Here is a 13,246-nt window from a genome sequence, read left to right as displayed (position 1 = left end):
AGTTGCCTTTTCAGATTGTCGCAGGCTTTCTTTTAAGTAACTGTCTAAGCTTGATAACTGTGGTCACTGTGGTTAAATGACTAACATTTTAGGTTACCTAACCTTGAAAATATTTATGGTGTAGATTTTGCTGTAATTAGTTTTGTTTCTGTTCCTTATTCAAGTTGCTTTCAGAGAAGCTTTCAGTGATTGTCTTAGTAAAGACAATCTGTATCTGTACCCTGCATCAGTAGAAACTGTTCACACAGATTACAGTAAGAGCACAGCAATGACATAAACTTGTTTCCCAAATTCAAATGAATATTAGTTGAGATTGTATTATATTTTTTGCTTTTTTTTCTTTGAAGCATGTATGGGTCAGAACATCATAGCCTTTGTGTTCCTGGTATTTTGGTTTGAGATCTATCTAGTGATAGACTTTAACTGAGGATCACGCTGTGTTGTGAATATACGTCAACCATAACAATATAGCAGAAAGACAGTGTTTCATTCTGCATTGTCCCCACCTATTTTCCCCCCAGCATTACTACTACCTCAAGAACCAGTTTAATACTTTCTATTTTTTAAATTGGAAACTCAGGTAGAATAGATTCGGAGATCTGGATCTTTTTCTGTTGATTGTGGAGCCATTAAGCAACTCTGCAGTTGCCCCATACATTATATTACTTTTGACTGTATGGAAGACACAAGCCATCTTTTTTCTTCTCTCCTAGAAAGAAACACTTCTAAACTGAAGCAGGCATACTCAGAGCATAGGGAATCTCCTAAATACAAAGGAAAAAAAAAAGCAGCAGAGTGTTCAAGCTTTCAGTGTTTCAGCTACAGCTCATAGTATTCTCTGGACCTCTGTTGTGCTGTTTAGCGGAGCAGTTCAAACTGCTGCTAAATAAGATATCTGCTAGAGAAACTCTGGCTTTATGGGTCTCTTGTTTTAATTTTGTGAGATAACTTTTATGAAGAGTAAGTGTTATCAAAAGGCCTTATTGGAAACACCATGACATAAGTACTTTATTTGCACACGTTGGAAATACTGTTGTTGAATCAAGGTTTACCAAGAGAACTTCTGAGGATCTGAACAGAGAGAAAGTTGAATTTTTAAGTTTAGCTAGGGGCAAAAAATGAGTTAAATATTTTCTTCCATTTTCAATTATGATTTATGATTATCTAAGATATCAATGCATTTTCTTTATCATCCCAACATATCCTTTTTTAGAGTAACAGTAAGTACCTGGTAGTACTTTAAGTAAATACTTTATTCTCATAGAGTAATCCATGAGGAGGCTCTTCTGGCATGTCCAATGGACATCAATTTGAGCATTTTGGGAAGTGGGGCAATGAGACATCTCTCTCAATAAAGCTCAGGTCCAAAACTTGTTCCACTTGTACCACTTTTATATCTGTACAACTTCTGTTTGTAAGGAGTAGGGGTCCCTGTCGGAAGCACTGGAAAAGCCTCTCAGCTATGTAAAATTAGAAAGATTAAAGGGCATGTTAATAAGAAAGAGGTGTTAATTCATTAGTGTTGTTCTCTTCCCCTAAAGAAAACACTTGATTAGAGGCAAATATTTTTCTTCCAGATTCAGCTTTGTTGGTAAAAGATGAAATCACTAACTGGTGTAATCTCTTACACTGGTCACTGGGAGAGCATGAGGCAAAGTTGAATGTTAAGTTGCTGGCTAGAGCCTAGTTGTTGGCTCCACCTGAAGAAAGTTATGGAGTACTTATTGGAAGCGCTTCTTTGGCAGTTTGGTGGGATCACAGCCTCTTTCCGTAAGGTGAAGAGAAGGAAGGAATAAGTAGCAGCTGCAGGAAGTAGGCTTTGGTTTTGGGTAATGATGACTGGCCGTATCCTGAAATACCGTTGTACCACTGGAGTAATAGTAGAGGGCTCTATGTGAATAGGCAAATCTTGTATTATCGCTTATAAAAGACAGTTTCCGTAAATTTTATAAAACGTCTTTACCTATTGTAAAAAGTCAAAATATGGTAGGTGCTGTTTTTGTGTGATTTTTAAGATGCTTCCTTGAGGTTATGTTCACTCAGTGATAGACCTAGAAACAGAATGTAGGTGTTTTGGCCCTTTAGCTATCTTCACAAATCTTTACATGATACTTCTTCCAGATGTTTCAGTAAGGGTTCTGTAAGAAGTTCTCGATGTTGCTGTTCCAATTCCTTGTTTCCAAAGGACTGCCTGCCTTTATGTTTTTAATATCGTACTTTGAAGTGACCATGCCAGAAATAATAACAGTAATAATCTACGTAGCGTAACAGGTGTTTTACCAGCATGTAGGAAGACAAAGGTCTCCATGTGCTTAGCATTAGCACACCAAAAGTCTTATTGAGTCTATCTGGAATGCATAGGTGCGAACCTGAATCCCTTATATGCTGAGAAGAAAATTTCATGCAGACCTGAGAGCTAAGTGAAAATGAACAAACAAGCTCATGAGTTTAATTTCTATGGCAGTGGGCGGTGTTTCTGGGCCATATGGCTCAACAGCCCCATTCAAGCTTATGTATATTTAAATCCATCTAAAACTGAGTAGTCAGTTTACAAGTATTTTTTGAAATTCTTCTGTCATATTTAATTACTCTTTACTACAGATCAGAAAAATGGAAGGAAAAACCTAAACCTTATCTTTTTTTTCCCCTCTGCAGATTCCATGCTTATTTTTGCCATGGCCTACGTTCAAAACCCAAACAATAAAACATAGATCTATGACATATGGGAATTGTCCAAAAAGGATGATGTCTGAAGTTTATGGTTGGGTTTTATATTCCCTCTGTCTACAGAGTAGCACTTTCTGAATGTTTCTGTGGTGGGAAAAGCATCCTAGCCATTTCCTCTTGTGGATGACGGTGTAATTAGAGCTGTAAAAAAGAGTCCATGACACTAAAAGGCACTAAGTACTGCAGATTTAGGACAACAGGTTACTATGGAAACTGAAGTGAAAATAGGACCATAAATGAGTGAATAACAATAACGCAGAGTTCTCAGTTTGGATCGATCTGCAAGTTTCACTATAATACAGCCTGCCTTTCTGTCAGTTATTTGCATAACCTTTTGCTTGGTGCTCTTAATGAAGCCTTGGTACTTCTTCCCATTGACTCTTCTATATAGAAACACTCTTTCCTTAAAAAGAAAGGTGATCCATTTGTAATGGATGCTGTCCACCCTCTTACAGATAATATCAAAATAATTTGGACTTAGTATAGGTAAATATGCAGTATACTAAACATAATGTCACTGTCTTTGCTAGTACTCTTGTACTTCTCTTTGAGAGTAGCTAAAAATTCTTGTTTATCAAGTGGAGTATGAAGTCCTCTTGTATTCTGGATGAGTAATAGTACACGGGAAAGATGGGGCAATGTTGGTGATACCTTTGTGTAATTCACTGTGTGCTGGATTTGGCAGATCTCTATAGCTAATTTTCTTTTGGAATCACTGGAACTAAGGTTTTGCAGTTTGAGACTAGTTCTAGTGTTTGTAATGGAAGATCCTGTCTTTGGTTCATCCATTTCTGAGGAAATTCCCTACCAGTAAAAGATGGTTCCCAATCTTTCCAGGATTTTCAGAAGAATATGGCATCTTACATAGGTTGTAACATGCTTTAAGCAGCATAAAAAAAATGCCGGCACAATAAATGTCCCAGGAAAGAACAAAGGAGGGGCTGGTATTCTTTGCACCGTGATTTTTCTTGCTGAGCATTTAACAAAAGCAGAAGAAATAAAACTGCAAGGAAATAAAGATTGAATTGCTGGTATCAGAGGTACCCATATGGTCCTGTTTGTTTCTGTAGAAGCAGCTGTGTAAATCTTGTAGTAATAAATATACTGTGTACATCAGGGATGTTTAGGAAAAAACATTGTATATGATGGACTCACTGCAACTAACCTATGTAAGTTAATTTTATAGAAATATGAATCATAGAATCATAGAATGATTTGTGTTAGAATGGACCTTTAAGATCACCCCAACCCCCCACTAAAGGCAGGGACGCCTCCCTTCAGCCCAGGTTGCTCACAGCCCCATCCAGCCTGGTCTTGAGTGCTTCCTGAGAGGGGGGCATCCACAACCTCTCTGGGCAACGTGCTGCAGTGTCTCACCACTCTCACAGTAAAGAATTTCTTCTTAATATGTAGTCTAAATCTACCCTCTTCCAGTTCAAAGCTACATGCCCTTATAAGAGGTCCCACCCCCAGGGTGGGGTCTCACAAGAGCAGAACAGAGGGGCAGAATCACCTCCCTCCATCTACTGCTGGTCATGCATCTTTTGATGCAGCGCAGGATATGGTTGGCCTTCTGGGCTACAAGCGCACATTGCTAGCTCCTGTTGACTCTTTCATCAATCAACACCCCCAAATCTACCTCCTCAGGGCTGCTCTCAGGCCATTCTCTGTCAAACCTGTATCTATGCTTGGGATTGCCCCAACCCAGGTGCAGGACCTTGCACTTGGTATGTGGAATTATCACTAAATTCAGTGGCAAATCAACTGGGACACAGCTTTGCAATAACTGACTCTAAGAGCTTATCATCCTTCCTGCACTCTGAATGGTTTGCCCGTGGCAAGGGGGATGGAGATTCATGATCCTTGAGGTCCCTTTCAATCTGGGCCATTCTGTGATTCTGAGAGTTAATTTTGCAAGCTGTGGTCTAAAAGTCACGTAAGGTGCCACTTAATTCTTTGCAAACTGTCATGGAAGAAGAGCTAACCTCATAAAAAGTCTCTTTATTTGTATGCACTGGCATAGTTCCTCCAGAACCACTGTTCCAAATGAGAACCAGTGAAACTAGTTGGTTATCAATCATCAGGAGCAAGTCAGGGTCTGAATTTCTCGAAGTGGAGTTTACAGCAACACTGTGTCCAAACGCCAAAGATTTCTGGTCTGAAGTTTGTGCCGTACTGTTTCAGTGAAGTAATTCAGGATTCTCTGATTTTCCAGCTTTTTGTTGCCATAAATGAGAGAGAAACTGCTTCTTTGTACATTTCTAAAATCTCCCACTGCATGGCAAGCCAGGCACATTCCTGATTCTGGCTGCTTTGCTTGTGTAGGCTTGGGGCAGCATCCAGATGCTGACCTGCTGGCTCCAGAGAGCCTCCCCACAGAATAAAAGCTGTTAAATTCTTGATCTGATTGGCAGCTCTGAGAATTCGATTCAGGTCCCTGGGGAGAGGCAGGGGACTGTTTCCTTTCTCTGTGGCTATTGTCAAGAAAATGAATAAATCCTTCCACCCCAGTCCTCAGGTTGTCACTGTCCTGGATTAATTTTGTTTACATTTTTCTTATTTCTACCCTAGCTTCATCTTGAGGAGGGAATTGTCCAATTCTCTGCTTGAGTTCAAAGCAAAGCCAAGCAATCTGGTATGTGTAAATCCAGAGAGAGAGGACAAGAATCCTGGCTGAAGTCACTGCCTGATTGCTGCTCGAGGAACACCTTCTCCTGGGTCCTGGTATCCCTGGAGAAAGGGACACTCACCAGGGCAGACTGCTCCCGCTGTTTTCTTTGGCACAGCTCCTGTCTTTCTCTTCTTTGAGTGTTACCAGATGATTTGCCCATGGGATTTAGCCATTCTTCTAGGCCAAGTATAAGTTATTCCAGGTTGGGCTGGGGGCCTAGTGTGCTTCCCTTTGTGGGCCTGCTCTTCACCTGCATGATATCTAACATGGGATATCAACTCATGGCACTCACGTGTGAGGAGTGCGGGTTCTGTGCTGCAGTGTGGGTTAGGTCAGGCACAACTGAACTGGAGGTGAGCAGCAGCTGGGATCCTGTGCAGGGGCTGCTCAGCAGTCACAGCATACACTGGGGATGGCACTGGAGTTGGGTAGCCTTGTGCAGGATCTGCAGGGTCTGGCCCTCACATGCCTGGTTGAGGGATCCCTGTCTGGTCTTTGTTTCAGTGCAGTAAGCATAATTAACTTTCAGGCTTGTGGAAAATTTGCAGGGGAAAAATGGAAACATAGATTTTTGTACTGAGTTTTAATTTCTGCTCTCTCTCCTCCTTCTTGAAGGGAAAAAAGTAACTCTGCTTTTGGGAAGAAACATTTCAGCTTTGAAAATATATCTTAAAGATGTGTCTAATGGTTAGTGGAGCAAAGTGCTTTAATGCAAATTATAAACTCGTTCAGAATTTTCTTCAGAAAAGCAACCAGTATTTCTCAACTAGCTTTATTTATATTAAATTATTAAATTATTAAATCTTAAGTTACACTTGTAAGCCTCTTCCTGAGTCAGAATTCTGAAAGAAAAATTCTGTTATCTCAGCTACAATAACTATTTGAACTTATGTAGGATAGTTATCATGATAGTTATATGCTCATTCTTTTATCTTACACTTACCGGTCTTTAAAAACCTTTTTTTTTAAGTATAGGTAATTATTATATGGGTTGGAACTTTTACGTTTAAATGTTACACTTTTGCATGAAAATTTCCATATATTAATGCTAATCAGGGCCACAGGAAATGAATCAGAATTTCTCTAAACCCCCTGCTTTGACTTAGGATTCTCCAGCTTCAGAGATCTGTCTGGAAAACACAGATGAGCCCAGCTAAATCTTCCTGCAGTTGCAAAACACTCTGATGATTCTATGGGTCATCATTCCTTCAGATGCACAGAGTGCTGGCACACATGGTGCTGTACTGTAATGTTAACACCTTGTTGAACTAAATGAAAAACTTGTACCTCTTTTCAGGGCAATTGATTTAGTTATTTATTAAATCTGTGGTTTGGAAGATCTTCTAAGTGTGACCAAGGAAAGCAAGCCTCTTCTCTGTCTGCTTAGATTTGTTGTACAACGTGTAATATTTAGGATCTGCAACATGGAAAAGGTTGGTAACAATTGATTTTGGACTGCCAGCAGACTCAATAGTAAGCACTGCTCCTGGTTAAGATCTCTAACATCAGATGCAGAGTAGGTTGGGAGAACATCGTCAACTGGGAGCCTGGCTCTGTTATCAGTCATTCTGCGTGCAAAGAAGCATTATGGGAATAAAAGGTCTTCAGGGAGAAGTGATTACTCTTATAAATATGAGGTAGCATTCATATAAAAAGATTGTTTTGGTACTGTAAATCAGTCAGTAAGGAAACTCTCTAAGACTCAGTTTGGAGAGTTGGAAAGCAGGCATTCTTTTATTCTTGGCACTGGATGCATGAGGGGATCCTTCCACCTACTTGCGCATATGTGGTACAGAAGATCTTTAGCTTATATATATTACTTGTGTTACGTATGCAAAGATTTTCATGGACAGTACATATTCAGTACTTCCTCCCAAATCATTAAAAAAAGATTCTGCCTCCTTGCTCATGCTCAGTCTTTTTGTGGTAGTGATCGTGACGCACTCTAGATGAAATTAGTCTTCCTCTTCACTTCTGTTTGCTGGTTGAAACTGGTCTTCATGCATGGTCAGTTATCTCTTTGCCTTGATCTTATAATATCTGCTTTCACAAAATTAGCTGATCCAAACAGAACTTCTTATCTGCCTGGCATAAGGGAGTCAGTATATCATGTCATCTACTTAGCACAAGGGCACAGATTCTTCCTGTTTTCTAAACAACTACAGGGTTATCCATCAGCAAGCATTAGCAGGCTTACCGATATCGCTACACCTTGTATTAGTTTAATATGGAGAGTGAGGGAGTGATGGAAGATTATCCTAGAAGCATGTGAAATTAGGACTAATACAATGATGCCGCTTTATACATGCCACAGTAGAAAAGGAAGGAGATGTTTCATGATTTGAAAGGCAAACTTTTTATAATACGTAAAGCAAATGATGTGTCCCCTGCTGCAGGATGTCCTGTCAGATATAGTAGTTGGATGAAAGTTAGCAGAATACAAAGAGGCATTGAAGTGAATTTTTAAAGGCAGAAAATACAGGCTGAAAATCTAGCTCCCTGCGGAAACTGTGAATGATGAGCCTCGAGACTGCGTCTTTGTCTCTCTGTGCTGAGAACCTCAATACCTGCATCAAAGAGGGTAAAGTAACATAAAACGATAAAGCTCTAAGAACCATGTATGCCAAGGCATAAAACTCCAACTTGTGCCAATTAGGAAGAAACATTCCCCCTGGGCAGATTGTTCTGTAATTTGCCTGCTGTGAACATCACGTTTAAATATTTGCTGAGGTTTGTTTAACAAAAAGGAAAATAAACAGAAAAACTCTAGACTATGAAGTACTGAAATCCCAAAGTGTGTGAGGTCCTGAGCTGTTGAACAGAATTGTGACTCCAAACCAGGGAGAATCCACTGCTATTGGCATGGGTGGAGCTGTGTGAAGTTGGCTGCCTCACTGCAGCCATCCCACCTGGCACTGGACGTGCTGAGTTTGGAATGGGAAGCAAAAACAAGTGTTTTGCTTCCAGGGGAAGTTATTTTTTCTGAACTTGCATGAATGTTGATGCTAATTTGACTTGTTTTACAATAAATATCTAAGTATCTGGAAGCTTTTCTCCAAAAAAGGCACAGAGCAGCCTTTCCCAACAGCCAATTGCTTTCCTCTTCTATGGGAACTGCGGAGTCACAGCCTGAACCTCTGATTGATCACCTGAGGTGAGCCATGAGTCAGCCAGAGGAGCACAGGTGAAGGCAATTCAATTCACCTGTACTGCCGGAAGGGGTGGAGCCAGGCTGCACCTCTCCTAAACCTATTGAAGAGCTGGCTATCAGCAGGGAAGGATCTCTTCTGGAGATTGCCTCTACTCGTGTTTTGTGGGTGAGCCCAGCATAAGGGTAAGCCTTCCATTTATTCTCTCTTGTTATCATAGTCTACTTTGCCTAACTCTCTTGTTTATTTTGTGATTATAATATCTTAATATCCATTGATTATGCATCTCTCACATCTGATCTAAGTGAGCATTATCCAGGTACAGCTTTTCTATCTGTAGATACACAGTGACGTTATAATAGTATCTTCTACCTGTTAGTGTAAAGTGGAATTACGTATATAGGCAAGTACATGGAAGGAAACCACTCTTTTTCATTGAGACCTGCCTTTGTGCTACTTTAAGATGGCATCATTTTCTAACAGCAATTGAGGCAGGCTTGCTGTGGTCTGTAAACCTTCAACTCAGCAGTGATCTGGAATGGAAAAAGAGCCCACCTACTTGTATAAAAGTCACCCCCCTGCATCGTGCTTGCAGTGTGAATATGAGAAATACAATGCTTTTAAAGTCAAGTTAATATGTAAAAGCTAAGCTATATTCAGCGGTGAGACATCTAAGGCAATTTTAGTGTCAGTCTTTGGGATTATGATTCACACCATGTATGCCTTTTGACTGCACTATAGAATAGCTTTTTAAGTATGTTCTGACTGAACATGTGCTGCTGCTGTCTTTGGGCTAGTATAGGCACAATCAGAATCCACAGGCATCTAGACCAGAACTTAGTGCCTTTATTTGAATGTGCTTTTTTTTTCCTTTTTTTTTTTTTTTTTTTTTTTTTTTTTTTTTTTTTTTTTTCCCCTTTATGGCTTTGATATATCGCTTTTTTCTCTCTGACTCATAATGGAAGAAAAAAGACTCTTTAATTTTTGATAAGTTTCAATTTTCCTGGAAAAAGACAAAAATGTGTTATCTCTTACAATCTGTAGTAATTGCAATCATAAAAAATAAACAAATGTTTTGGTACAGACTAAACCAATATATATTAAAAGAACATTTCAGAGTTCATTGCTTAACATTAGTTTATGGAGGGAAAAAAAGATTAAAAAATGCTTTCTGCAACTTCTGTTGGAATTAGCTGATCTGATTCTGCAGTCGCTGGCACGAGTTCAGTCCAGAAGGACTGTGGAAAAATCATGTGTGCCACTGTGTTTATACCTGAGTTGAAAAAAATAGAGTGAGGCCCGGTGAATACTGAGTTAGGAAAAGCAGCATTGGTATTGTGTTGCAGGGAGGCTGTACTGAGCTTACAGCTTGTGTTGACACATATGGCTAGTTTGTACAAGCTTTGTGCATGCCTTGGATATAAGCATTAAATGTTCTTTCTGCTCTACTAATTTGCTAGGTGCATAGCTAGCTAGTTGTTGCAGACTAAACTGGCATCTGAACATATTATTAGGGCCTGCATTTTGCTGCAGAGCAGCAACTCATGTGGTAGAGATTAGGGGTCAAATTCTGCTCTCCCATATACTGTTGTAAATACCAATAATCACATTTATTTTATCAGAACGATGCTGAGTTTAAACTGGTGTGATGAAAGGCATCTGACCTCATTGTTCTGTTGTGTTTAATAATATATCTGGTATTCTATACCAGGCAGTCTTTATAATGGATAGGAGAGTAATCCATAAGTTTCAGTAATTGCTGAGATTTTTAAAGGAATCTAAACAACTGTAACATGATTCCCTTATTGATTTCAGTGGTCCAGTGTTTAAATATCTGAAAATCTCATCCATACATTATAATATGCAAATAATAGTCTAATGTAGTTTCATGCATCATCTTCCAAAGGGAATGCCCTCACTTTAGACTGAGCTGTTAGGAAGAACAGCATGCTGCAAGATGTTGCAGTGACAGCATTGTAATGAGATCTGGTAAGTGGTGATTATTTTTTCCTGGCCTTTTTTTTGTGCCCCCTTTTTCCACTGATGAGGCATAGGCTGGACTGGAGGAAGCAGTGACAGTACAGTCTTACCTCTGTGCTTTGTAAGACAAAATGTTGGTAAGTCAGTGGTAGTATGATGTTTTGGTAAAACCTGATGCTACTTGAGGTATCTTCCAATCATTTTTCTGATACGCTTTATTGCCTTTAGCACTCTTGTCTGAGCAGGTGTCTATATCTTCTGCAGCATGACAGTGGTTCTCTGATGTGGCTGTAGATGCTGTCATACAAACAACGAACAGGTCTCATGGATGAACTCTGCAGAAGGGCTGCAGAAAAGGTCCTTGTCAATCTTAGGGTGTAGGGAAATATGATAAAATTTGCTTAAAATGCAAAATGCTCTAATTTACTTCATTACCTTGTCTCTTTTTCTGCCTCCTGTTTTAGCCATGTATTTTGCCTGCCATTAACTGAGAGTATAATCAGTTCAGGGCAGTTCTTGCTTAAGTGAAAGCAGTTGTAAATGTTCACAGAATTTCTAGCATAATAGGCAACACATCACTACTTTTTATATGCAATTGTAGCTAGCAGAAAGAATAAAAATAAGCTTTTACTCTTTTATCTCTGCATTATTCGTGAATCTGGACTGTATTCTGCTTAATCATCTTCAGTAGAGAGATCACAGTGTCCACGCTCTCTGGTATTTATGCCTCTGAAAGCAATGAGAGTTACAGTCTTGTGTTAGCTTAGGCTGAGGGATCTTCCGTTAATGGCGCTGATGCATCAATGGTATAAAGTGAAAGCTGAGCATGTAGCTGAATTTGCCTTACCAACTGTTTGTCTTCTCGATCTAAAAGCTGGGCGTGTTTACACCTTAAGACAGCTATGTGGAGCCTTGTGCTGTTGATGTTAGTTAGCTGAGTAGAACCAGCATCCAAAGGGAACTGAGTTTTCAGCATCATTGTGAGGAAAGCTGTTGTGCGTGCAGTGAAAGGGATCAGTGTGCCAAGCCTGACTTAGTTTGCTGATCTGAGGAGTGTATCAGATTCTCATTCATCTATCTTGTATTCAGTTTTAATTTTCTGTGTTAAGTGGCATTTAATCCACAGCATTCAGAATGGAGATTTTGAAACAGTCACTTTCATTTGTTTCCTTAAGTGTCCTATCATGTCACCTCACTAGCAGCTGTGTACTGACTTACTAGGACTGTTAGCCCTCAATGCATTGGTCTCCCTGTTTTTGTGCCCTCAGGAGTTAGGGTGGAGAGGGTAGAAAATCTGGGCAAATGTTAAATGCATTTATGTAGCTTTTACACCACCAGAGGCACTGTTACTCAGCCCTGTCGTTATTACCATAACAACTTAATTATTTTATTTCTAGTTGCTATTATATTCTTGCTATTATATTGTAGGCACTGTATAAACATACAAAAATGATGGTTTCTGATCTGCACCCTGTTGCTAACCTCCCTGCAATCCCAGCCTGGTTAACACCTCATCAGCGCCCCTCTCGTCTGCACCCCCACCTGGCGCAGGGACGTAAGAGACGCACGCATAGGATGTAGCTCAAGTGCTGATTTAATGCTGCGCAACAACCGCCTGTATACCGAGACAACCGCCCCACGAACGCATGACCCGTTAAGCACCACTCAGAACCACCCCCTGTAACTACCACCCACCTTGGCCCAAGTACTGCCCACATGCCTTAAAATATTGAGTCCACGAAAAGACAGCAGACTGATACAACAAACAAATCACCAGCCCATTAAAAGTATAAAGAAACAGTTTTACCCTCAGGTCCTTGTGGCTGTCAGGTGATGGTCTTGTGGTTAAGTTTGAGTTGGCTTTGTCCTGCTTGGAAAGGGGCAGGCTTGCTTGTGTATCAGTTTATGGAAGTGCTTATACTCTGGTCTGTCTTTAAGCAATGTAAATTATTTTAGTGCACAATTTCAGTGAGACAAGAAACCTGAGATAACTGTGGCAAAGAAGACTGTCATATACCTGAAAAAGCTGTACGGCTTCCGACAAAAGCCGCTGATGGATAATTGATGGTTTTCACTGCCCCATCTCAGCTGCTATGCAGGATTTAGTATAAGCTATCAAAATGTAATTGCCATCATACCCCTGACTTCCTCTGTTGCCTTCCCCTCTATGCTCGGTCAGGGAAAAAGGAAAAAGCGCTGTGTAACTGCATGTCTTTGCCTCTGGGCAGTGCTGTAAGAGATAACAGTCCCAGCTTCCCTGCAGGAATAGTGAAATCTGCATAGAACGTGTTTAAGACAAGGTCTGTCTGTCCAGGGAAATTTGTAGGGATCTTAGTATAACAAAGCTTTGCAATTTTCTAATGCAGACTGAGCCCCAGGCAAAGCTCTGGACAAGGGCAGTAGTGTCACTGTTTTATACTGTGTGACTTGCATTTAGAGATGTGTGGGAAACCACAAGCCACATGGGCATCTGCTTCCTCCATAAAACCTAGTGTGCTCTATGTTACATCAGTGAATGGGGTTAATCATTTCTGGGAGGTAGCTCTATGTGTATCAGTACCTCACAGCTCTGAAATCTAGCACTGAAATTGAAGTCAGCTGTTCTGACTTTCATCTTTTAGTGTCAGTGCCAGAGTATTGTAGGTAATATTTTTATAAAAACTCTCCTGATCAGGAATTGCCTTTCTAACCTTATTTTCAGCATGCTAGGCTTTCTGTC

At 40.2% G+C, this 13,246-nt stretch overlaps 1 long non-coding RNA gene across 3 annotated transcripts in view; it reads left to right on the top strand.

Moving 5' to 3' along the window:
• Positions 1 to 13,246, top strand: part of LOC128084669 (uncharacterized) — a 78,519-nt gene that overhangs the window by 12,515 nt on the left and 52,758 nt on the right. Inside the window, exon 1 of one of the 3 annotated variants that reach the window (XR_008208642.1) lies at positions 8,537 to 8,732. The exons of the other annotated variants lie outside the window; for them this stretch is intronic. This is a non-coding gene — a long non-coding RNA (uncharacterized LOC128084669). Of the gene's footprint in view, positions 1 to 8,536; positions 8,733 to 13,246 lie in introns of those variants that run through there. 3 annotated transcript variants of the gene reach the window in all.

This window comes from Tympanuchus pallidicinctus, unplaced genomic scaffold (genome assembly GCF_026119805.1).
Source record: "Tympanuchus pallidicinctus isolate F22 unplaced genomic scaffold, pur_lepc_1.0 scaffold28, whole genome shotgun sequence".
NCBI classification, from domain to species: Eukaryota; Metazoa; Chordata; class Aves; order Galliformes; family Phasianidae; genus Tympanuchus; species Tympanuchus pallidicinctus.
This window is presented reverse-complemented; position numbering and strand designations above follow the sequence as displayed.